The sequence below is a fragment of the Balaenoptera physalus genome (genome assembly GCF_965194825.1).
Source record: "Balaenoptera physalus genome assembly, chromosome: 2".
Taxonomy (NCBI): domain Eukaryota; kingdom Metazoa; phylum Chordata; class Mammalia; order Artiodactyla; family Balaenopteridae; genus Balaenoptera; species Balaenoptera physalus.
In genome coordinates this window covers 46,990,929-47,018,363 of record NC_138883.1, presented here as the reverse complement: position 1 = coordinate 47,018,363, position 27,435 = coordinate 46,990,929, and the positions used below count along the sequence as shown (strand labels likewise).

Genomic DNA, 27,435 nt, shown 5'->3' with positions numbered 1-27,435 from the left:
ACTCTAAAATAACAACCTTATAAACTGTAAATAGACTTTGATACCAGATCTAAGAAGAGTATGGAAAATACGAAGTAAAGAAGAAAACATCAGTGAAAAATGAGTTATTCCAATCATATATTTTTCCCCACTGGTAAAATTTTTTAAAAGAATGCTTTAAGAAGATAATTCCTTGGGACTTCCCTGATGGCACAGTGGTTAAGAATCCGCCTGCCAATGCAGGGGACACTGGTTCAAGCCCTGGTCCAGGAAGATCCCACATGCCACGGAGCAAGTAAGCCCATGCGCCCAGAGCCCGTGCTCCGCGCAACTATTGAGCCCATGCTCTAGAGCCCACGAACCACAACTACTGAAGCCCACGCGCCCAGAGCCCGTGCTCCGCGCAACAAGAGAAGCCACCGCGATGAGAAGCCCGCGCATCGCAACGAAGAGTAGCCCCCGCTTGCCGCAACTGGCGAAAGCCCATGTGCGGCAACGAAGACCTAATGCAGCCAAAAATAAATAAATAAATAAATATATTAAAAAATAATAATAATTCCTTACTTTTTGACTCTCTGGATGCTATCTTTATAAGTAAAACTATTTTTGAAATAATTTACTAATCATTTTTCAAGGTTTTTTTCAAGTCATAATCAGTTTTACTGCCAAAGGACCCTGTACACATTTATCAATTCTAGTACCTTAACAGCTACCCAACAAGTCACCAACAAACAGAGGAACATGCATCATGAGAAGCAAGAAATATCACCATCCCTTCTGGTGTTAGCAACTTGTCACTCCTAAGTAGTGCTCACATCACTCCTAAGTAGCGCTCACATCACTGAGGTCTGTGAACACTTTTTGCATTCATCCTGTGTGAAAGATGGAATAACTTCAGTACAAATGCAACACATTATAAGCAATTTCTTACAAAAAAGTCACAAATTAAACCAAAGTATTTTACAGAATGCAAACACCATGAAAAAAAAAATGCCTTCACTTAAGCTCTCTCTCCCCACATCCAGCGAGCCAGCTGGATGTCTTTGGGCCTGATGGTGATTCTCTTAGCATGGATGGCACACAGATTAGGACCTTCAAGTAAGCCCACCAGGTATGCTTCACTAGCTTCCTGAAGCACGCCAGTGGCAGCACTCTGAAACCTCCAGTCAGTTTTGAAATCCTGGGCAATCTCCCTTATCCACCTCTGGAAAATCAGCTTCCAGATCAGAAGCTCAGTTGATTTCTGGTAACTGATCTGGGCCTGTCGCGGTGAGGTTTTCTCACCCCGCCGACAGAGGGGGCTCTTTTCCAGCAGTCTTAGTGGCCAGGTCCTTGCAGGCGCTTTCCTGCCCGAGGATCTGCAAGCAGTCCTCTTGGTTAGCATCCAACACCGAAGTCTTAGGCCACTTTGACCACCACACGGCTTCTGCTGCCCAACGAAGAGCCGCAGTTGTGAGCCAAGGAAAGAAGCTCCTTCAAAGAACAACCAAACCGCTCTGTGCTCTACTAACCATTTTTAATAGCTGAAGGTAACAGAATATTGAGATTTACCCAAATTATGCATTCTAGGAAATAGTTATTTATAGAAAACAAGTTATTGGGGAAAAAGTTTGTATAGCATGCTTCTGTGCACAAAAAAGTTAGTAATATTAATAAATGTGACACTTTTGTATAATTTTGTTTATCAGTTTTAGGACATGCAGACAGTACCACAAGTCTTTTTTTAAGTGTGACAGACCCGGAGATTAATGATGAATTCAACTCCGCATCTGCTTTACTTGGCTGCCAAGAGATTTCTGGGTGTCACACAGCAAACTTAGTGAATCTGATTGAAGAAATATTTATAGGGTGAAACAATCAGTTGAGAAAAAGATCATGTAATTATCTCTGACACTGAAACAAACATGGTGAAAGCTATGAGTGATTTAGGAAGGAATCCCAAGCATATGATGTTATGTTTTCACCCTTTATTTGTGTCCAGTTTTTGGTTGCTTCAGGGAGGACAGTAAAACTAGTCCCTGATATTCCATCTTGACTGAAAGGGGATGGCCCCAGATTTGCTTTTAAACATACTATTTCATGTAATAGAAACTTTAGTAGAATTTCAGGAATTGTGATGTGGAATTCAGAAATAGGATAGAAAAATTGGTCCTTAAGGTAGAAGATATTTTCTGTTAGTGCTTAAGAGTCTTTCTGTATATTAATTTCTATATCTTTGTTTGTTCTCCACTTTTAAGCCTAAGAGCATCATAAACATTTAACATTTATATTTACAAACGAATTGCATGGGGAAAGGCAGAGGGGCATAGACAGAAGCAGTCCTTAGTGAGTGTGTAAACTCTAAATTAGTAACAGCCCTTAACCTATTACAGAAAGTTGATGTTTTCTACGGCAGTGTTTTAAAGTGGGGCACATTTACTCAATCAGGATGGCTTAATGGACAGAAGATTGGCAAGAGATTCTACTTGTTTATTCTACTGGAGCCTACTGCAGGGTCTACCCCTAAACCAGCCATGTGACCCTGTACCTCATGTAATTCCTTTAAACTTCAGGGTTTTTTTCACCTGTGAAATGATGTGGCTACATAACATCAATATAAAATTGCCCAGGGGGGCTTCCCTGGTGGCGCAGTGGTTGAGAATCTGCCTGCCAATGCAGGGGACACGGGTTCGAGCCCTGGTCTGGGAGGATCCCACATGCCACGGAGCAACTGGGCCCGTGAGCCACAATTACTGAGCCTGCGCGTCTGGAGCCTGTGCTCCGCAACAAGAGAGGCCGCGATGGTGAGAGGCCCGCGCACCGCGATGAAGAGTGGTCCCCACTTGCCGCAACTAGAGAAAGCCCTCGCACAGAAACGAAGACTCAACACAGTCATAGATAAATAAATAAATAAATAAAAGAACATGAATTTCTTTAAAAAAAAATAATAATAATAATAAAAGGAACAAGAGTTCATTTAAAAAAAAAAATTGCCCAGGGTCATTTACTCAAATATTTAAATCACAGAGGGTTATTATTCAAACTTAAAACACAATATGGCAGTGGGGATGGGAATAGAAATTCTGAGGAAAGTAATGAAAGTCTGGATTAGCCCCTATGGAGAAAGGAAGAGTAAGCCGAACAACGACATGTAAAAGGATAGACCTGGGGTGCTTAGGGGCCAGCCGAGAGTGGGATTCTTTGGTCTCCATCTTCACAAAGGTGTGGCTTTTCTGCAAAAGCTCTCGGCAAGTAATTTTCTTACATGACATGTCTACTGTGTTTTAGTGGCCAGAGAGCCAATACTAGATGAATGAATGAATGAATGAGTGAATGAAGAGATCATTAGAAGCGGGTTGAGAGCTTGGACTTATTACCTCTCAAGTACGTTTCAACCTAGGATCCTATATTACCGTGACACACAAGAATGCAGATGAAAAGGGTTAAGGGAACAGAGATAAAGATGAAATTAATTTTACATCAGAAGAATCAAGGAGGCTTGATGAAGGCAGGAGCTGAGCCTTGATGGTGCATGCCATTTGATGGACCCATCTGACTGTGTGTATCACAATCCAGAGACCAAGAAATAATCTCAGAAACATGATAACCAACTCTTGGAGAACAGCATGTATCTTTACTGTAGCTTTTCTTAGATGGTGGGGCTGGAGGTTTCACAAAGTTCTTCACAGATAAGCTTCTGAAACTCCTGTTTCAGAAGTCTGACACAGAATTTTCTCTCTAAACCTTCCACTCACAACAGCTACAAGAACTTTTCTCCATCTTTCATCCGCACACTACTCTCTCCACGCCACCATTCTCGTGCCCTGCCGTCCAGGCGGAAAGGACCAGCGTGACCTCTCCTACCTTGCAGCTGTGCAGGTCCCTCCAGGAGCACCCGGGCATCCAAAGTCCTTGCCTGGTCCTCTGTTTTTCCCACAGGGAAAGTGCACAGAGCTCCTGGGACATGGGCTTTGTTTCTCACTCTGACCACTTTTCTCCTGAAATTTTTTTTTTTAACATATTTATTGGAGTATAATTGCTTTACAATGGTGTGTTAGTTTCTGCTTTATAACAAAGTGAATCAGCTATACGTATACATATATCCCCATATCTCCTTCCTCTTGCTTCTCCCTCCCCGCCTCCCTAGCCCACCCCTCTAGGTGGACACAAAGCACGGAGCTTATCTCCCTGTGCTATGCGGCTGCTTCCCACTAGCTACCTATTTTACATTTGGTAGTGTATATATGTCCATGCCACTCTCTCACTTCGTCCCAGCTTACCCTTCCTCCTCCCTGTGTCTTCATGTCCATTCTCTATGTCTGCGTCTTTATTCCTGTCCTGACCCTAGGTTCCCCAGAACCATTTTTTTTTTTTTTTTTAGATTCCATATATATGTGTTAACATACGGTATTTGTTTTTCTCTTTCTGACTTACTTCACTGTGTATGACAGTCTCTAGGTCCATCCACCTCACTACAAATAACTCAATTTCATTTCTTCTTATGGCTGAGTAATATTCCATTGTATATATGTGCCACATCTTCTTTATCCATTCATCTGTCGATGGACACTTAGGTTGCTTCCATGACCTGGCTATTGTAAATAGAGCTGAAATGAACATTGTGGTACATGACTCTTTTTGAATTATGGTTTTCTCAGGGTATATGCCTGAAATATTCTTAAGAAGAATTTCTGGTGAAAAAACTCTCCATTGCAATACAGTTAAAAGTCTTCAAAGAGTCAAATAAATGCAGTTGCTTAAAACTAAAATTAAATATAAACTGTATATAAAAATATACATAATCTGTTGGTAATTTGGTAGAGGGGATGGTTGGATAGAGACTCCTGTAGTTTCCCCTTCTCTGTTGGCTGTGAGTCCTGTTTCCCCTAACTTAGTACAGCAGATGGACTGTCTTGTTGTTCTGAATATGTTACACATGTTCTATACCACATCATTCTAGACATGAAAATACCACCCTTCATCTTTCTCCCTAAACATTTGTGCACATAGCGACCTCTCTGAACATTTAAGAATAACAAGAAAGGGCCCACACCACAGATAATTTAACACTTAATACTCGACTTCACTGTTCTCAGAAGCCCCATGACTATTTCCTACAAGTCAGCACAGATCCCCTTAGAAGGCAAAAGAGACCAGATGAAGAAAGATTTAAAAGGACCAGGAATACAGTCATTTAGCCTAAAAGACCCTACGAGCAAGAAGCCAGATGAGGATTGATCTTATATTGAAATCTTCAATCAAATCAACTGGTTTTCCTTTCCTTATCCTATACATTTCAAACTGTTCAGAGAAAAATATAGTGGGAACTTATAGATTATTTCTTTGAACTATATTGTGTACTTGTAAATCCATTGTTTTCAGTAGTAGAATTACAGTGTGAAATTTAAGGTCATTGGCTTTCACACTGCTTTAGGAAATACGATGCAAAAAATAGAGAAAAATATTTCACAAATATGCATAAAATCTAAAAGTACCTTTATTTTAGATTTTAATACATATCCATCTAATTTTCACTAGTTTTCTTTTTCTCTTTCAATCTAAGTAAATATATATACACACATATACATATATATGATATTGTTATTGTTATTATGCAGTAAGAACGTAGATCAATTACTATTTCAAATAAGCCTCACTGTACCCATGGAGCTTAGGAAGAAACAAGAGTGGTGGTTCCTATTTTGAGATTATGGAAACTGAAGCACAGAGGGGTTAAATGCCTTCCTTACCACAAGGTCACAGAGAGAAGCTATGCCGGGGAGAGAGAGAGGGGGCCTTTCCTTCATTGCATACTGTTTTATATGTTAACCATCAGGCACATGCTAAGTCAATGGATGCTGGCACTTTACATAAATATATGATGATGCAGTGCTATATGTAATAAAAATCTGAAGCATGAAATGTGGAAGCAATTCAAGAAAACAGATCTCACATTTTTGCCTTTGTCAGAGTCAGAATCTGACATGCTCTGATTAAAATTCAACATCTGCAGGCATTTAAAATTAAAATATACAGGTATTCATGTTTTCCTCCTTCCAGTGTTTCGTTGCTGCTTTTTTCATCTTAAATATTAAAAACATTACATTATTTTATTTCATATGTCGAACTTCATGTCTCAGTATATTACACATTGCCCTTTCACCCCTGAGCTCTGGTTCAAATCCATCTCTTAGCTAGGGAAATAAAAAACATCTGAAAATATTTAGTAGACTCATCTCAGGCCTAATGGACTACAGTTTACATTAACTTGACAAACACAACAAACAAACAGATTTGCCACAAATTAAAATGTTTTCATGAAAACATTCAGGAATGAACAGTATATAAAGCCCTCTCAGACAGACCTGAAAGCTGTGCCTTTATTTCACAGAGGATTTGATACAAGGACAGAGAAAAATCTGGGCTGCACCTGTCCTACCCAAAACAGGTGAATGAAAAGATCCAGGTCATAGGAATCCTCCTCTGCCATTTTGTGGTGGGGAAAACTGCAGTTTAGAAGGGCTCAGGGGATGGGAGGATTAAGAGAAAACAGTCCTAAACTCAATCGTCAGCTGTATCACATTACTCTTTTGTTCATGCAAAAATTATTTATCGAGGCATGCACTGCACAAAAACACTTTGCTAGGTACTTTTTCATTGGTGCCTTCCAGCAAGTTGGGAAAACAAAGGTAACTTTGGCTTAAAGACAAATCAAAGAAAAAAGCCTGTTATTCTCTTGAGGGCCAACTTTTATGAACAAGTTTATATTTCATGATTTAAAGACAAGGAGACCATAGGCCAGTTAATGTTAAATCTTCACACCCCCCCCCCCCCCACTAGTTGATGATCAAGTGCCTTCAGAGGCAAGTGGTGAGCAGGCAGGGATGGGGCTGCTGGGCACTGGAGAAGGCATGCCCTCACACAAAGGCATTCCTGCTTTTTAAAATATTAAGTGCCATGTAGTCCAAATAAAATATACATGCAGGCCACCAGTGTGGAATCTCTTCCCTACAGCCCCTCTCGAAGCCCTACATTTGATGACCACGGTCACCATTCTGATGGGTCTAGTCTGTCCCTTCCTCCACCACCCTCTCACCCCTCCCCCGTTGCCTCATCTTCAGAAGCATGGGAAACAATTGCAACTACAAGGGGAACAGGTAATTCAAGTCCCTAAGACAGGAGTTCCGAGTGTATCAAAATCCCTTGGGGAATCTGTGAAAATGTATGTTCCCAGGCCTACTCCCAGAGATACTGATTCTGAGGATTTGGCCTAGGGCCTGGAAATATGCATTTTAAAGTCTTTTCAGGTGATGCTGATGCAGGTCGTTCAAGGGCCACGTTTTGGGGAACACTGTCTATGCTGTAGCGTGGACCTGCCTCCTGTTCTCAATGGATTTATCAAAGACCAGCACAGTGGAAACACCCACCCCCGTCACTGTCATTGCTTCCTTTCCACTGCCTTTACGGCAGCAAGGACTAGGATTATCCTTACAGAGGATCTGATACAGATGAGGAGAAAATGGAGCATTTCAGCTGATGGGGGCCATCCCAAGCCTCCCTGAGGGGCCAGCTCACACCCTTGCTCAGCTCCCTTTTGCATGTACTCTACTGGCAGAAGGTCCTTCCTCACAGCCCGCCTGCGGAGTGCAGACCTGAAATGTGGAGCCATTTTTGCTTTTAATTCTCCACTCAACAGCAACAGGAAGCCTCGGGCACCATCCTCGGACAGTAGAGAACCACGTACACGGTGTTAAGTGACACACTGAGAAAGGCCATGGTAAGGGAAATGCCGAATTCAAGTGGGCTCTGAATCAAGATTTTATAGTAATTCTTCATTGATTTGAATTCCAATTTATGATCGGTTTGAAAGGTCTTCCACAGGTCCTTTCAGCTTCTCAGTAGCGCAACTCAGAGATCCTTTATTCTCTCATACCTCGTATGTGAAGTTTCTGCTAAGCTTTAAATGGCCTTTTTTTTTTTCCTTGACAAATACTCAAAGACAGAGCTGCACTCAAGCATTCAAATTTGGTAGCATTAACTCCAGTAACATAACTGACATTCCACTTAAGGAAAGAGGGAAAAAAATCATAAAAACCTTCTGCTTCACTTAAAGTTTGACAAGTCCCTTACAGAATCACTGAGATGCTCTCACCAAGCCTTTTCAGTCCTGCCTTCACCACATCTGTCCCTGGAATGTGTTCATAAACATCTTACGGCATAATAAATCCTTCTGTCCTGACACCCAGCCCCCAAACAAGGAATTTGTTGGACAGACGGCATTAATCACTGAATGCTGATCTGGTTCCTGGGCAGATATCTCGGTGATGGGAGAATGGTATGGTTCACTTTGCACTGTCTTCACCATAAGCTGCCTTTTAGTCAAGGCTGGTCAGATGAGAAAAAAAATATTCCCCTCTATTTAGGAATTTAATGAGAACCACCCAAATTCAGTTAATGAACTCAACTCAGTCACAGGTGATTATAACTAGACAAGAGTGACAGAGGATGGATTTCTGTAGTGGAGACTGTAATGGGGTCAATTGTGGGGTTTTTTTCCCCCGTCTATTATGCGTTATGGTAAGCACTTCAAAAATTGGAAAATCGGTATTTTTCTTATGTTGGGCATTGCTATTTGGGCCGGTCACAATATGCAGAGGCATTTCACCCTCTCTTTGAAGGGTTTTGTTATTAGAAATACCACAAGGGGGGTCAAAGGGACACTCTCTCAAAGAGTAGCTTTCAAGAATAAGATAAAAACAATTTTCATTGATAAAAGTTAACTCACATTTACTTACTTAACTGACAAGCCAACCAACAATCATTTATCAAGGCTCTGTTACAGTCATAGTACTGTACTCTATATTAATAACAGTATAACACAAAATAAGACCTGCCCGTACTTTCCCAAAGTATAAAATCTGTGTAAACAGGCAAGACTTACTTAAGATGAGGAAACGATTATAACTCTGACGTCCAGCACTGTGTATGTCTGGCCCATAATAGATATTTCATCTTTTTTTATATGCACAATAAATGAATGTTAAATTTTGAGGTACAGATTATAAATTCTATAGATCCAATAAGAGATGGTATTTAAGTGTAAGAGATATTTTTTGAGCTCCTTTTGACCATGGAGCCCAGCTTTCAGGAAGCTCTTCGGGGAACTGTGTCCTACAGAACTCGCTTTGGGAACTCGAGCTCAGACACACTTCATGGGAGACGCAGAATTCCTACTGGGTGTTGCAAGGAGCAAAGAATTAAATGAGTGGAAATGAGGGGGAAATCCAGGCAGGCAGAATAACAGGGGAAAAAAAGGCAGAGGTTAAAATTAACCTAGAACGTGGGGAGGTCAGGGAAGTTTACCTAAGTGGTTATAACTTAAATTGCTAGAGAATTAAACTTGTTTTTTATAATATTCTGTTTGGCCAAATGGCACCTGTTTTAACTGAAATAGTCAGTGAAAGCCTGAGGTAAACTTGTAACAGGATTGTAAGCACTTGGATTTACAGTCTCTTGGAAAACTAGCAATCCATTAGACCATATCTGGGGTCCCGAGCACAGACCACCAAGCCTAATAGTTTCCCAGTTCTATCAGAAGCATCTATAGATACCGTGTGTAGGAGGAGGAGGGTGGCAGAGGAATATGAGGGAAAGGGGGCAAGTCTTATACTTTTCTTCGAAGTAAGATCTACCAGTACAACATTGGTGGTTCTAGATGTTTTTGTTTCTTCGCTGATTTTTCTACGTCTCATAAATACACAACCATTTCTTACATCTCCTTTACTTTTTTTTTTCTTCTAAATGAACCTTTGGGAAAAAATTAAGGTTGTGACAGGATTTTGATAGCTACCCTTTCTGTTCCATCTTGGGTGGGCAATTAATTCATCGTGTCTGAGGAGTGAATCACCTGAATTCTTTATTTCAGTTCCTCTTTTGCAATAAAGGGAGTGAACTCGAAGATGGCCTTTAGAAATCTACTTACCCTTCCTACTAAGAGAGCTACTTTTGATGCTGAGACAGCTCCTGTCAGGTGAAGGAAATCCATATCCACATAAGCCCTCTGCTGAGGACACTACAGCCTGGAGGTAGCCCTTTTCCAGGACTTGTGCCCTTTCTACACAGCACCATCACCACCGCCAATCTCTCTAAATTCCTCTCATGTTTTTACAGGTCTGTCTTTTCTACCAGAATGTGAAATGCTTGATTTAGGGGCCAAATGTTTTTCATCTTTGCTTACTTAATCCTATTTCTGGAGGCAACACCCAGAGGCAGTACGGCATGGTGGTTAAGAACACAGGCTTTGGCCCCGAGTGAGATGGAATCTTGGCTCGGCCAAGTTACAGGTGCTATGGCCCTTGGACAATTGCTCATGCTCTCTCTATGCCTCTGTTTCTTCACTTATAAAAACATGATTAAAATAACAGTTATTCCTTTGTGATAGGATAAACAAGCATGAAGTGTAACACTTAGAACAACGATAAAAAATATTAGGTTATTTTCAGGAACCAACACATACTAGATGTTCAGCAAAAGAATGTCTGTCAGAACCGGGGGTTATATGGGAATAGATTGATTATTAAAATACATATATAGAATCTCTGGGGAAAACAAAGTTAAATAAGACAGTCCATGCCAGTTTGAAAATTACAGTCTAGAAGGAAAATTAAGACATGAACACGAGCAGTTATAATACTAGACAGAAGAGTGTGGTAAATGCTCGGTAAGAAGAAACAAAGTGTAGCAGGAGTTCAGAGGAGAGGAGAGATGATTTCCAACAGAGGGGATCAGTAGAGGTTGCGTGGCTGAGTTGATATCTCTTTCAACAGAACAGAGCTGTGTTTACACAGCATCTGCTCCACCATCTCCCCCAGCCTTCTTCCCCCTGGAGATTAGTAGATTAAAAGGGAAAAATCCTTCTTTACAATACATAGAAATTGAGACTTAGAGAGTCAAATTTGCATCTTGTTTTGGGCTAATAACTTAAATTCCAAGTTATGTTTTTGAACAACAAGGACAGAAGATGGGTATTCCCAAAAGGTTGTCTGCCGTTTTGTGCAACCAGAAAACTTTTTCTGCCAAGCACCAGAGGCATATGCATGAGCGTAACACCAGGAGAGCAGCCAAGGCCCCACTCGGGCTGCTTTTATTGTTTGTCTAAAGTGGACGTTTTTCCAAGCAAACTGCATTGTGTTCCAAAAGGAGATCCATCATACTTGTCTTTGTGGTTACAGAGCAGGAATCAAAATGATGGGCTGAGGGGTGCCTGGGCCAAAGGAAAAGATGCCCCAGATCAGAGGTCCCTCCCTTTGCCTGGTCCTTTTCAAGAACAAGAAAATCTTTGAAATGAAAATGCAGCGACTGACCTTGAAGGAACCCATGCCCAGGGTTTGACATTCAGGGAGTTTTGGACGCTTGGGAAACCCAACCCTGCCACTGGGAACTTTCACCCAAACTACACGGAGGGCAGAACCAGTTTACATTTGTCCAGCGATGTAAAGACTTCTCGAATTCTGGAGTGTTAAGTCACATTTTGAAAATTTGGGTGCTTCTGGGGTATACAGCCCAGATTCCTGACCCCAGCAAATATACGCACTCCTAACTGCATCAAGGTTATTGTTGAGTGTTTTCTGAAAGTTAAAACCATAAATTCCTAGAGATTTGAGCCAAAATACATATCTATCCTTAAAAGTTCATGTGGTTTTTTTTTTGTGGCTTTTCAAATAGGCCTATATTTGAAATTATGATCCTTGCTTTTCAATGTCTCAACACACTAGACTGGTTTCAAATTACCAAATCTGAGTCAAGTGCAGAATTTTAAGACACTAGCCTAGCACAACTCCCTAAAAAATATATCCAGGGTCTTTGGAGCACCCGAGCCCCATTGGTTCTTCGCCAAAGCCTCATCCTGTCCCACTCCAAGCTCCCTCCCAGAGATCAATCCCAAGCACCATCTCCCCCAGCTGCTCCTGCTACCGTTTCAACAGAGTACTTATCCCACCTCTTTCCTTTTCTTCCCTGCAGTTCTGGAAGGCCACGATGCCTACATCTCCAGAAACATTGATCTCCATTGCTACTCAAGTTGTGAGTTTCTTCCCTTCTCCCTAAAAGGAGACCTGCCTCTGAGTCCTATAGCCTCTCCCTGGCAGCAACTTTTCCAGCTCTGTCTCCTTGGACCTAGAACATATATTCATGTCTACTTCTTAAAAGGCTATATAACTGTATCATCATTATCATCCTCATTTTCATCATCTATCATTTATTGGTGACTATGTGCCAGGCACTGTGCTAAGAACTTTGTGTATTATTCAATAAATCCTCACAATAATAAATATTTCTGACCTTGCAAAGTAACCTTCAGAGCTCACCTGGGATGGGTAGTCTAGTTCTATAGTTTGGTTACTTTGTCCATTCCTCTTTGTTTACCATGATTCACTTTCTGTTTTCATATCACTCTCCTAAAATCATTCCCATAAATATCTGCAGATAAAGTTGATGCCCCCCAAATGTACCCCCTTATCCCTGCAGATCCTGGGACCATTTCACATTCCAATAACCCACTTCTCCTTGATTACTACCTTGGAAATCCATGCAAAGTTTATTTACAGAGCCCTTTCTTCTATATGACTCTGTTGGGATGTTTACATGCTCCACTAATTTAGTTCTCAGTCCTAAAAGACTATCTCAAGTTTCTCTCCAACCTAAGATGCTATTTTCCAAAGGCTGTATACAAATATCTTTAACATTATGTTTATATCCATGAATTTTAGGAATGCATGTAAATTGTGCATCAAATTTAAGATTCTATGGATATTGCTGCTTAGGAACTATATATTTAGGATTAAAAAAAGATTGATCAAACAAATATTAAATTAATAAGAGTACAGATGGTATGCAGATATGGAAAAAATTATGAAGATGATATTCAAATTATGAAAACTGTTATAAAACATCTTGTTCTGTTGTCAAAATAGGATATGCCCCCCCCCAAATTCCTACTTACCTTTTCCTCTTTCTCTATATTCTCTATATTCTTTTACCTTACCTATTACATTCAGTGATATCCTCTAACTTCTCAGTCCTCCAAAATTATAATTTGAAATAGTCGTGCACGTCCCTATTTTTTTTCATTCTTTATATCTAGTCTGCCTACAAGTTTTGTCAAACCTTCTGCAGTCTTATTTTTGTCTCTTTGTTTTTAATCCCAAAACCAAAACCCCAGTCAGTAGGTTATTCAAATAACCTCCTAACCTGTGTTCCAGCAAAAGTTCTTCAAGAACCATTTTAAATCACATGTCCAGTAAAAGCAAAAATTTGTAACAACATACACAACTATTGTTCCCTCCCCCATTTGCTGTGCCTTAGAAATCAGGAGAATGCCTTTTATAGAAAGGCTTAATAGCTAAGGAGTTCAGTTCGCAGAATAAGGCTGTCTCAGGACTTCCGACAGTAATAGCAGGACAAGTCACATTGCCACTCTTTCCCAAAGGAATACCCTCAGCTAGTTTGCCAACCCCTGCCTCTCTCACACCTGTAATCCATACCTATCTGTGGGGGACCTTTCATCGCCACCTCCTCCTTCACCATTAGTTGTATAAAGCTTAGGCTGACACCTCCTCTTGCCAGTTCCTCCATACCCAACTTTCTACCAAACTTGGTCATCACATCCTGTGGGCTCCTCCTACTCCACTGGCTGTTCACTTTTCTAAAGTTGTTTCCTGGGCTTCCCTGGTGGTGCAGTGGTTAAGAATCCGCCTGCCAATGCAGGGGACACGGGTTCGAGCCCTGGTCTGGGAAGATCCCACATGCCGCAGAGCAGCTAAGCCCGTGCGCCACAACTACTGAGCCTGCGCTCTAGAGCCAGCGAGCCACAACCACTGAAGCCCGCACGCCTAGAGCCCGTGCTCCGCAACAAGAGAAGCCACCGCAATGAGAAGCCCGTGCACCGCAACGAAGAGTAGTCCCCGCTCGCCGCAACTAGAGAAAGCCCGCGCACAGCGACAAAGACCCAACGCAGCCAAAAATAAATAAATTTATTTAAAAAAATAATAAAGTTGTTTCCTTTATCTCATGCTGATTTCTTTAGCTGACGTCATTTCTCCCACAGTTCTCAGATGAGGCTGCTTCTACTTGTAGCCTAGTCTACCTCTCTCCATCTCTGTGTCTAGAGCTTCAGACCATGATTTGGTTCCACAATCACTTAGCAAACTCTCTTATTGAAGTATACCCTAACCACTTATACCATCTCTTTCATTAATTTAAGATTTCCACCCATCTCCCAATAGGTTCTCATCCTCCTAAGTGCTGCTAGCACTTGGCTAAGTTTTCCTCTTCACCTTATTCAAGGCCATTGCCCTTGATGACTTCAGTATCGAGCACCCTGGACTTTTCTCATTCTTCTTAACCCTTCTGTCACTCGACATAGCTGACTCAAACCTCCTTAAATCAAGTCCCTGTTTGCTCACATGGCACTCAAAATACTGCCCTTTCTTCTCTATCTCCTTCTATAGCTCCTCTTTCTTCTCTGTTCCCCAAACTGACACGTCCTCCAAGATCCAGTTCTTGTTTCCTTTTTCATTTTCACACTCTAGAAATCTCATCTACTCCTTAACTCTACATGGATAAATCTATAATTCTGACACATTTACAAAGCTTAATGGTCATATTCATCTGCTTAGTGGCCCACTTCCACCCATATGTATTTTTGGCATCTCAACGTGTCATCAAGTCCTCCCTTCCCTCCTGATTTCTCTACTTCTGTTAGTTTTTCAAACATTTTCCCAGTCATACAAGTCTAAAACCTAAGAATCATTACTTTTCCCTCCCTGGCCAAATATACGAATTCCTGTCAGCTGTTTTCTCATTTTACCTTTCAACTAGTCTCTTTTCTTTTATTTGTGTCCTTGTAAGGTGACTATCATTATCTCTATTTTATGGGTACATGTTTGAGGTTAAATATTTCCCAGTGTTACAAATCCGGTAAGTTTTAGAGACAGGGTTAAAATTCAAGTCAGTCTTAGGCCAGAATCTGGGCTTTTCCTCTCATCAAACCACTTCTCTGAAAGTAGATAACACTGTTACATAAAATAATATAAAACATGTGCAATTAAAAATAAATGTTTCCAATTTTATAATTTCTTCATCCTCTCTAAAAGCTCATATTAATTAATTGAGCTCTTATTTTAAAAAGTCAATTCATATATACACAAATAAATGACAGAAGCAACTTAGGTTCTGAGGTTGGAGAATATCAACTTTGGAATGAACTGGGTTCCACTTCCCAGTTCCACACACTAGCAGTGTACACTTAGGCAAGTTGCCTAACTTCTCCGTGCCTTGATTTCCTTATCTGTAATAGTAGTGGTCAACTTCTGCAGTTGTGAGTCATACGTGAAACCTAATGTGGACAAAGTTTTTGGTATATCTAAGTGCTCAGAATAGGTGAGGCAACACGAATCATACATTTAACTAGGTTTGAGTGAGTGGGATAAGAAGGTGGGCTGCATCCTTCAGGACTTTCATAGGTGGAAGATGCCTACTGGGCAGGGAAGCACCCTAGAAGATACACCAATGTGGAAAATCCAAGTGCAGAGAACAGGAAATCACCTAAACATTTTAATCGGCAACATCAATAATTGACTCCCACATGTGATATTTGGGTTGGTTTATTCACTGTATAGAGCCAAGCATACAGTTAGGTTTAACAAGCATTCATTAACTATATCCTAAATGCCTTTTGACTAATGAAATGATTAACAGCTGATGTCTGACTACATTCTATGACTTGAGCATCTAATCTCCAAAGTATTTACAAATAAATAAACCTAATACAAATAAACCTAGTTATATGCAAGTATGTGAGAGGTATAACCTAATTTCATAATCTAAATACCACTCATATCCATGTCTTCTATCCTTTTCCCTAAACCTCAGGGGAAAGCCTTAGTCTGAATCCTTGACATCCTATGGCATCATCTCTTTCCAAGTGGGATGACTGTTCTCTACTCTCCAATGAGCTTCGGGTCTTCTCCAGCACTCACCTTCCATCAGCATCACATTCTACTGTAATAGCCATCCTTCTTCTTAACTATCATCATAAATCTACTTCCCTTTCTTTTCTGAGCCAATAAATCTTCCCATTTTCTTCTCCGTTAGGTTGAAGTGCCTACCAACCACCGACCCCAATGTATCAGTTTCTTTCTTCTTCTCCCCACAGCCTCTGATTTGTTTTAATCAGCCTCCTTGTTAATCCATTTGAACTTTCCCTTAACCATTCAAAAATACTGCCTCCTATGGACCTACTCTACAATAATTTACCCAGTCTCACTTCTCAAATCAAAGACCTAAAAATTCCTCTTCCTCCTCAAAGTCCTCCAGGGTTAAATCCAAAAGGAGATAATGCTTCTCTCTCACTCTAATAACCTACTCAGACATCGATCTACCCAAAACCAGGAACACTTCACTGAGTGATTCATCTAAATATTGGTTTTTTAGATTAGTAGGCTTACCACTGTCTTCTCACATCATTGCTTATTTGTTGCCCTCTACATCTGTCCTGTTCTGAAATTATCTGAGGACACTATAATTTATCTTAGACAGTGAGCATCTAAAGCATCGTTTCTTCACCAGTACCTCCTAACTCTCTGAGGCGTGAAATCATCCTCAGAGAGAAATATTTCTTTCTGCTAATTTTTGAGTAGGGACTTGGGGTGTAGACATGATGGTAGACGTGGCAGGAAGAAGAGGTGGCATAAGGAAAGGTAATACCTGAGTATACTGAATATGCCTGATTATTAGGCAAATTTTCCCCCCAAATATTACCTCTTTAAAAGAGTCACCTTATATGGAATATTTGCCAAGTGTCATACCATGGGGATGCTTTCTCAATTACTTTATTCTGAACAAAAAATACCACTGGATGGAGACTCATTAGGCTGAAACAGGCTTCAATCAGTGCTAGTTTTGGAAGCTTGTAGAAGTCATCTGATATGAGCGTTTTAAAAAGAAAAAAATTACCACAGATTTAGTCATTATTCCTGGATGTTTGACAATTCCACATATTGGCTCTCATGTTAATGAGAGTTTCAAGGTTCACTTAAGTGGTTCTATTGTGGGGACCACAGGGTGATTTTTTTTCAAATTCTAATACTATGCAAATGGGTACATGTGGCTGGGATAAAATTTGCAGTACTGTATTACACACTCAGATTCAAAACATGAAATAAAAATGATGGCAACAAACTCTAGGAAACTGTATTAGGCAATGTGAAAAACAGCTCTACTGATGACAAAGGCTCTGCTACATCTTGGCTGTCTCCGAGGTACATGTGAAGAGTTCAAATAAAAATTATGTCAGATGTGAACTCAAAAAATTGGTTTTAAAATAACACATCTTTATATATGTGATTGCAAGTATATATGGGAAATTAAATTAATAAATCAAATATCGTTAAGTAAACATTTAATTCAATAATATCCATTTCCCTAGTCAAAAGGCTTATTTGGGGATTGCAGCAGGAGAAGAATTGTGTCTCATCATCTACTGAGGCTGGCCTTAATCAGGCGTCATGGGGTGCATGACTGTGTATAATGTGGGTGGAAGTAGAAGATTTGGATGGACAGACAGCTGGCTAAGGGACTGGCTCAGGAAGAAAGAACAGTGATACATTTTCTTACTATTTCACAGCAAGGTCACAAGTGTATCCTGTACTAAGAAAGATTGGGACACTCCAGTCTGAGGGACAAAAACGGATTCACTTTAGCTCACTTTGTTCTATTCCCAGAACTGCGAGTGCTCACTGAGGATTATTCATTGACCGTTAGGATGTGCCATGAGGCTGTTTACTGCAGCATCTTTCTAATTTGTTACATAACACGAAAGAATGGAAGCTGAAAAAGACAAAAAGTGGAGAAACGTTCAGCATAAGACAGTCACGCGTGATCCATCTTTAACCCTCTCTGTAAGTTCCCGTAGTTATTTGTTTAGACCCACTGTCGGACTTTTGCTAGCTAAAAGGCCTCCTTTTGTTGAGCGATTTCAATGTATAGTCACATTTTGAACTGTTGCCGGCTAACATTCTTGCATTAGGCTCCGTGGCTGTCTGTTCCACCAAGACAAATAAGAACTGGCCCAACCCCTCATTGGAGCACATTGTTCATGGTGCTGAGCAGTGACTTTCCATATCTGCCTGTCTCTGCGTTCACCCCAGGAGGAAGGGTGAGCCTGGTTTATGGAGTTCTCATTTCTCACAAAGCGGCAACATCTGGAGGGCTGAGCAGTCTGTTGGCAGGTCCAGCCCGAAGGAATTCAGCTATGGTTCCGATTGGCTCTTATCAGTAGGTGTCACTAAAGACAGCTTCAGAGACAGAAAAATAAATAGGCCAATTAAGCAATGCCAAGAACGGACTATTTTATGGCCATCTCTCCTTTTTTTTTCATTGCTATTCCAACTGTAGAAGTTTCAAGATTCAAATTATTCTCTGGCTTTTTTTTTTTTTTTTTTCCTGTTGCTCATGAACATTTTTCCATTTTCCAAGTGCCTTCCTTCAGAGAGTGGGACATTTAATTAATAAATTTAGTTTTTCGTGCCTGATGTGGTGGATTAGCAAAATGAAAACAGATGAAGGAGATTAACTCTAACACTTTATTGCAGTGAAGCCGCAGCCGCTGTTCTACTGCACACAGGCTGATGGACGCTTCATCAGCTCCTTTCTCTCTGCAACACGAGACATTCGGCACATGGAGAGAGCAGCTCAGCCCACCCCAGCCATGTCTGTGTGTCCCCAAAGGATGCAAGCACGGGAATGCCGGTGTGAGACCACACATTTCTGAGCAAGTCAGGAGGAGAACTCCCAGGCCTCTTTCCTGGAGAGGAGCCAGACTTGTTCACAGTGGCCACCATGCTCACTGGCTTCACTGGTGACTGAGGCTTTCCCGCCTGCAAAGATATAAGCCCAGTGGGGATCTCTAAATCCAAGCAACATCATATATATAGAGAGAGAACAGTTTTCTGACATTTGCGTTAGCAGATACCTCATATATATTCTTCCATAGTTATCTGAGAAAAACAAGTCCATTCAAATGGATGGATTTTGTTTGCAAAACGGACGGTGAACAATACCAGGGCATGGATCCCAGGGCCAGCACAATGTCTAGCACATGTCAGGTACCCAGGCAATGTTGGTTAAATGAATAAGGTATCTGCTAACTCGGGATATCGGTAAACTGTTCTAGTGGATCTCACATACAATCTTTGCCACCCACTACTTATGCTGAATTTGCATACATTTTGGTGGCTGTGTTCATTCTTTCTGGTTTCAGGAACAGCCCTACATAAGGTAGGTAGGTCCTTAGGTTTGAAGACCAAGCCAGCTGACTTTTAATTCCAAATTACTAACAATTACAAATGTAAAGATAAATAATAGCTAATAATAATTATAGCAGCTGTCACTTATTGAGTACTCTGTCAGGCTAAATTCTATATGTTATTTCATGTAATCCCACCATAATTTAATAAGATAGATGTGATTATTATCCCTATTTCACATGAGGAAACTGGGACCTAACCTTGTTAGGTTATTTGCTTAAGGGGACACAGTTAAAAAATTGCACAGCCAGGTTTAAAACAGGTTTGCTTGACTCTAACCTGTTCTCTTAATCAAATACTTTACAGCCCTCTCTTCTAACATGGAATTACTATGAGTAAATCTTAGTAAAGGGAATGGAGTATATACTTGGGAGAGGAGAAAAATGGAGAGTAAAAGAAAATGAGTGAAGGTTAAATCTACACTGTGGGATTTATTACTAGGATGTTGGTGTTTAATATATGCTGGGCAAAAAAAAAAAAAAAAAAAGGTATTGCATGTTTCCATGGCTGGGAATTATTTATATTCACAGCACTGTCATCTAGTCTCCAAGCTCAACAATGAATGACTAGTGGCCCTAATTTTCACCATGAACATTCTTCCCTGGCATCTTTTTGCAATTTTATACTCCCAAGTCCAAGTTACATGATGTCATTTTCATTTATTGGATATAATTACTAAATTATACAGGCCATAAATCCACATTCTTGTAGAATGATCTCCAAGAAAAATGGTTCTGTGAATTGAAAGTAACATACCAGAACTAGAACCCAGTGGCCCAGGATGCTCCCATATCCACAGTTCCTCTGTATAAAACCCTCTGAGACCTATGCAACAAGAATGTCAAAAGCCAACCTTATACTTCTATTTCAGCTTAAAAGTTTCAAATCTAAAGGAACACATACCCATCTTGAAAAAACCTGACAAAGGTATTACACATTTTAACAGATTTCATTTTGTATAAACTATTGGAATACTTAGTTTTTTTAATGGGACCTTTTTCAGAAATATTTCATCCTCTACCAAGCCACAACATATCCATAATAAACAGACATACTCCATCAAATTTCAAAGAATATGCTTATCCATTATCACAGCTGAGGAACCGCCTTGTGGGATTTTATATACAATAGACTTATGCTCGGAAAACCAGTTTGGAAGTTAATTCTCCCACCTTGAAAATTCATCCTGATGGCAAGTGAGAGAAGAGCATTTAGTGGGTGGTTATCACCCTTTCTGTCAAGATCAGTATGTGTTTTATCCAGATGAATCAATAGGGGAGGATTCAGTAAGAGTGTACCTGTCAGGCATAACACAGCAATTTAGATCAAGCTTTGCTAGGACACTTGATCCTTGAAGATTCACTTACAAAACTCAACTCTACAAGTACTCAAGACCTATTATGAATAGGTCTGCTGCAAAGAAGGTAAGAACAAATAACATTTTATTAGCCTTCCTGATTGGCACACAATTAAAATAAAAGGCAAGATGTGTGTCATCAAAGATTTGATTTTGAAGGAATAAAAGATGACCTCCATTAGGAAAATGAGGAAAGGATATTTTAAAGAGGCCGCATTTGAGATGGGCCCTCTGTTGAGAAGTAGGTGCAATGGAACAACACTGAGGAGGGGTCAAACAGAAACTGCAGATCATATGGGGGATGCAGAGAGTTTAGTAAGAAATGTAGCTGGAGACCGGGCTGAAAAAATATTCAGGCACCATTTTATGGTGAGTCTTGAAGGCAGGCTGAGGATTTTGTATGTAAATCAGTAGGCAGAGGGGAGGTGCTGAAGTGCGTAGGGGAAAAGTACAGTAAAATCAATCCCAAACTTCAAGATAAATCTGGCAGCAATGTCTAAGATGACATGCCCAGAAAAGAAAGAAGACTGATGGCTGTGGACCTGGTAGTAGTAGCAGCAATACAGATATTGGGGTCTGAAAATTATAAAATTTAGTGAGCCCTGAAAGAAGGAGAAACAGAGGTCGAAAAGGAGGAAACAAAGGATTTGAAATGATGACAGAAAAGATGATGTTTCTCTTATTAGAAATAAGAAACTCAGGAGGAGAGATTGCTTGTCCATGGGTGGAAGTCACAGTTTGATCTGGGACACAGTGAGTTCAGTTGCCACCGGTACAGGCACAGGCATTCTGAATGGGTCTAGAATATGGCCCTGGGGTTGTAAATTTGGGATCCTTCACTCCAGCAATAGTAACAGAATCCACGGAAGTTGGTCGATCACCAGGAAACAGGGTACAGAGATGATAACCTTGTACAGGCAAGTGGGCAAAATGCTAGAGGATGGTGACGGAGTATGGAAGAAAAACACGTAGGTGCTTTAGGGTCACACAGACCTGGATTCAAACACAGAGCCCATCTCTTAATAGCTGTGTGAACTTCAAGAGTATTTTTTGAGAATTAAATGAGATATGTACGTGAAGCAACTAGCACCATGCCTGCTCCAAACTAAGTATCAAAAATATGAGTTAATTCCTAAAAGCATTTCTAGTACCTATGCCTTCTGATTACTTTCTATTATATTTGAAAGTTCATATTTCCAGAAACTCACTTTCCAAAATGATAGGTATACATACTTTAATATCAATAGGAAAGAAATACCTGTTTTGAAAAGAAATTGATAAAAATCAATGATTGTTCAGAAAGGCCTTTACTTAGTGATCAACTATAACCATCTGAAAAGGCATAGCTTCAAATAACTCATGAGGAATGGTAGGGCTCAGGGTTCCACTTCCCAGTAGACCACCCTCTGACATACTTCTCCATATGTGTAACTAAAATAAAATGCATTTAAATGCATGCATTTAAAATGCATTTTTGGGCAGTTACACAAAAATTATGAATCTACATGAAGCTGCAAAGTTGTCCCAGTCTTCCGTCTCCTCAGTTGCCTGATCTGAACAACAGAGATTATTATTGCTTATCCACTACAAGTTGTAAGTGGTCTGAAACAGTAGGCAAGTAGCTTCTTTAGTCGCTGAGACTTGAAACTCACCTATAAGAGTAATTTGTCCCCGTTAATAAAAACCAGTAATTTATAAGAGGAATTATTATTGTGTTAGAAATCAAGACATTCTCAGATGAAAGAAAACTAAGAGACTCTGTTGCCAGCACACCTAAGCTAACTTAATGACTGAAGAAAGTTCTCTACATGGAAAGGAAATGATAAAAATAGGAACCTTACAACATTAAGAAGGAAGAAAGAACAAAGTAAACAAAAATATGGGTTAAATATAATAAACTTTCCTTTTCTTCTTGAGTTTTCTAAATCGTGTTCAATAATGAGAGCAAAAATTACAACACTGGCTGATGTGGTTCTAAATTTATAAAGAGGAAATACTTAAGGCAATTATATTATAAATAGAGTAGGGTAAAGGGAGGAGATGTTTTCTGTACTTTACTCAAACTTGTAAAATGTCAACAGCAGTAGGCTTTGACAATAAGTTATGCATATAACTTATAAACTATACAAACTATAGCTTTATAAACCTCAAAACTTTTAGGAAAAAAATAGGAAAAATCTTCAGAACATAGGGCAGGCAAAGCATGCTTACACTTGACATTAAAAGCATAATCTGTGAAAGGAAAAATAGATAAATTGGACCTCATCAAAAGTAAAAACTTTTGCTCTCCTTGAGACCCTATTAAGAGAAGGAAAAGACAAGCTACGAACTGGGAGGAAATATTTGCAAATCACATATCCAACAAAGGATTAGTATCTAGAAAATGTAAAGAACTCTCAAAATTCAACAGTAAAAAAAAATCTAATTACAAACTGGGCAAAAGATATTAATAGACAAAGAGAATATACAGATGGCAAATAAGACCAAAAAAAGGTGTTCAACTTCATTAGCCATTAGGGAAATACATATTAAAACCACAATGAGATATCACAGCACATCTATCAGAATCGCTAATAAAAGAAATAGTGACAACATCCAACACAGACAGGCTGTATAACTTAATGTTATTGCTGACGGGAATGGTCAACGGTACAGACACTCTAGAAAACAGTTTGGCCATTTCTTTTCTTACAAAGCTAAACATGCAACTACCATATGACTTGGAAGTTGTACTCCTGAGTATTTATCCCAGAAAAACAAAAAGTTATGTTCACATAAAAACCTGTACACGGGGCTTCCCTGGTGGCTCAGTGGTTAAGAATCTGCCTGCCAATGCAGGGGACATGGGTTCGATCCCTGGCCCGGGAAGATCCCACATGCCCCGGAGCAATTAAGCCCGTGCACCACAACTACTGAGCCTGCACTCTAGAGCCCGTGCTCTGCAGCAAGAGAAGCCACGACAATGAGAAGCCTGCACACCGCAGAAGGGTAGCCCCTGCTTGCCTCAACTAGAGAAAGCCCATGTGCAGCAATGAAGACCCAACACAGCCAAAAAAAAAAAACCTGTACACGAATGTTCACAGCAGCTTTAGTCATAAAAAACTGGAAACAGCCCAGACATCCTTCACTCGGTGAATGTCTAGACAAACTATTGTATATCTGTACCATGGAATATTACTCAGCAATAAAAACAACAGACTACTCATACATCAAATAACTTGGATCAATATCCAGAAAATTATGCTCAGTGAAAAAAAGCTAATCCCCCCAAATTATGTATTGTGTGTCCATTTACATAACATTCTCAAAAGGACAAAATTGGCAGCCCAGCACAGCACAGCGATGGGCTAGGAGCATCCCCACACAGCCCGGCACCCCCCGGTGTCCCCAGGGCCAGATGCTCACTGCAGCCCTTTCTCTGGATGCAAAGCAAAACACAGGCCCCCCTGCCTGTCACTCACTCCTCATTTTTCCTGGTGGATAAGGTTGCCTGAAGATCCAGGCAGGGCCTTATGGGCTGCTTGGTTGGAACAATGAAAAGTTTCTGTTGCTCCACATCCTCACCAGCATTTGGTATTATCAGTGTTCTGGACTTCGGTCATTCTTACAGAAGCTTATGGACCAGCCCCTCCTGCCAGGAAGCCTGCACAAACTTCTAGACCAGCCTCACCCACCAGGGGGCAGACACCAGAAGCAAGGAAACTATGATCCTGCAGCCTGCAGAACTGAGTCTGCAAACACAGGTCAGAACCTACCCTGGGACCTGCTAGTCCCTGGCCCTTGGGTGATGAGAGGGGAGTGCACTGCTGGGACACACAGGACATCCCCTACAGAGGGCCACTTCTCCAAGGTTGAGAAACATAACTAAGCTACTACATACCTAAAAATACAAATAGAAATTTAAACAAAGTGAGAAAGCAAAGGAATATGTTCCAGATGAAGGCACAAGATAAAACCCCAGAAGAACTAAGTGAAGTGGAAATGGCCAATCTACCTGAGAAAGACTTGAGTAATGATTGTGAAGATGATCCCAGAGCTTGGGAAAAGAATGGATGCACACAGCAAGAAGTTACAAGAAGTTTTTAGCCAAGAGTTAGAAAACATAAAGAACAACCAGAGTTGAAGAATACAATAACTGAAATGAAAAATACACTAGAAGGAATCAATAGCAGAATAAATGAGGCAGAAGAATGAATCAGTGATCTGGAAGACAGAGTGGTGGAAATCACTGCTGCAGAACAGAATAAAAAAAAAAAGGATGAAAAGAAATGAAGACTGTTTAAGAGACCTCTGGGACAACATCAAACACACCAACATTCACATTATAAGGGTCACAGAAGAATAAGAGGGAGAGAAAGGGCCTGAGAAATATCTGAAGAGATAATATCTGAAAATTTCTCTAACATGGGAAAGGAAACAGTCACTCATGTCCAGGAAGTGCAGAGAGTACAGCATAAACTCAAGGAGGAACACACCAAGACACAGAGTAATCAAATTGATAAAAATTAAAGACAAAGAGAAAATATTAAAAGCAACAAGGGAAAAACAACAAATAACATACAAAGGAATCCCCATAAGATGATCAGCTGATTTTTCAGCAGAAACTCTGCAGGCCAGAAGGGAGTGGCACAATATATTTAAAGTGATGAAAGGGAAAAACCTACAACCAAGAATACTGTACCCAGCAAGGCTCTCATTCAGATTTGACAGAGAAATCAAAAGCATTACAGACAAGCAAAAGCTAAGAAAATTCAGCACCCCAAACCAGCTTTACAATAATGCTAAAGGAACTTCTCTAAGTGGAAAAGAAAAGGTCACAACTAGAAACAAGAAAAATTACAAATGGGAAAGCTCACCAGTAACGGCAAACATAAAGGTAGGAAATCATCCACACACAAATATGATATCAAAACCAGTAATCATAAGAGGACAAGAGTACAAGTGCAGGATATTTGAAATGCATTTGAAATTAAGAGACCAGCAACTCAAAAGAAAAAAATTATAGAAATCAATTCATGGTTGCCAGTAGTTAAGGAGGAAGTTGAGGTGGGAGGATAGTGGGTTATAGCTATAAAAGGGCAAAATGAGGGATTTTCATAATGATGGAAATGTTCTGTATCTTGACTGTATAAATGTCAAAATCTTGGTTATGATATTGTACTATACTTTTGCAAGATGTTTCTATTGGAGAAGCTGGATAAAGTGTACAAGGGATTTCTCTGCACTATTATTTATAACTGATTGTGAATCTACAATTATTTCAAAATAAAAAGTTTAGTTAAAAAAACTAGCCTCAGTTATTCCTCCAGATTTAGATGAGATTCAGTAGAGAATCACTATACATTAATAGGTTATTTGGAAGAGGGGAGAAGGAGAGAGGAAGGAAGGAAAGAAGGGAGGGAGGGAGGGAGGGAAGGAAGGAATGGGGGAGGGAGGGAGGGAAGAAGGGAGGGAAGAAGGGCGGGAGGGGAGAGGCAGGAGGAAGGTTGGGACAGGAGAGACAGGAGAGAGAAAAGATAAAAAATAGAAATAGACCTTGCAAAAGATCACCTGGCCATTCCTCAGAATAGTCTGGGGAAAACAGGGGCAGGAAGAACTGCTAAGAGGGTTCTAGAAGATGAAATATGATATCTTTGATAACAGAGGAAACTGCTCCCTTCTCAATATAAAGCATGAACTTACTCACTGTAAGAATTCCTCTTGGCATGGAGTGCCACAAGAATTCTTCTTGGCATGAAGTCCCTGGAGTGTCCAAGAAAAACTGATGGCCCACAAGGCATAATTTTGCAAATTTAGAAGTTAAAATGAAATCTCCTATCTGTTCCAGCACATGTGTGTCCTTGCAACATGATATTTATGATGTGAATTGGGCTGATTAAATCCATTTTAGGGTTCAGGGATTTGCACAACCTAAATATCCCGGTTCTCAGGGAATGAAGAGCTTCATGTTTCCTTTGCATATTTAGTCTCACTGACATCAATAGGAAGCTGTTAGTGATAAGGAGAACTTGGCACTGGGGGCATGGGGGTGGCGGATTTAGCTGTGCAGTTAAGTGTCAGCTTGAATATGGGACTCCTCAGCCATGATTTCATGAAACCTCTTTACAAGCCCCCACCTGGGACTTTCATGCACAGATGGTATATATGAGAAAGTTTGACAGGAGAGGTTTCCCAAAGTTAGTAAACACAAAAATGAGGTATGCTAAAGATAGGGTAAACCTCCTCATGGAATCTGGGGGAAGGCAACATTCCTGCTAAAGACTAAAAAAGAAATGGTAAATGAACCAGTGAATTAGACTTGATGCTGAAACCTAAGATTAACTCATAACCAAACTTTACAAAGTAAAACACAATAGGAAAAATTATTATCCTCCTGCAAATTCAGTTCTTGCAGACCCTATATCACATAATGGCAAGAACATAGTACTCAAAAACCAAACAAGTCAATTTTAAAAGAAGACAAAGAAAAGTCCATGTTCACTCTGGGCAACTCCAATTGGACAGGTTCTGAATTCTCTACAGACCTAGAAAATCTTTGGGTGAGAAATCTCCAACAAAGCTGGACTTGTCAGACTGCTTACCCTTTATTAATATCAGACTGGAATTACAGAATCAGGCCAAATAATGATGTAAAACCCAAAAGGAGGAATGCTGCTAATTGCCAAATTTGTTATGGAATTATCACATTTTCTGTTTCAGTGCTAAGCTCTGGGAGACCCACTGAATGAAAGCTCTAATGAAACCGTAGATCAATGT

General features: G+C 40.2%; 1 pseudogene across 1 annotated transcript; it reads right to left on the bottom strand.

Annotated features, from left to right (window-relative positions):
- Positions 1-815: 815 nt before the first annotated feature.
- Positions 816-26,038, bottom strand: LOC309654757 (histone H3.3A pseudogene; annotated as a pseudogene). Its single transcript has one exon. The product of its transcript is annotated as a histone H3.3A pseudogene (transcript).
- Between the last annotated feature and the right edge of the window lie 1,397 nt (positions 26,039-27,435).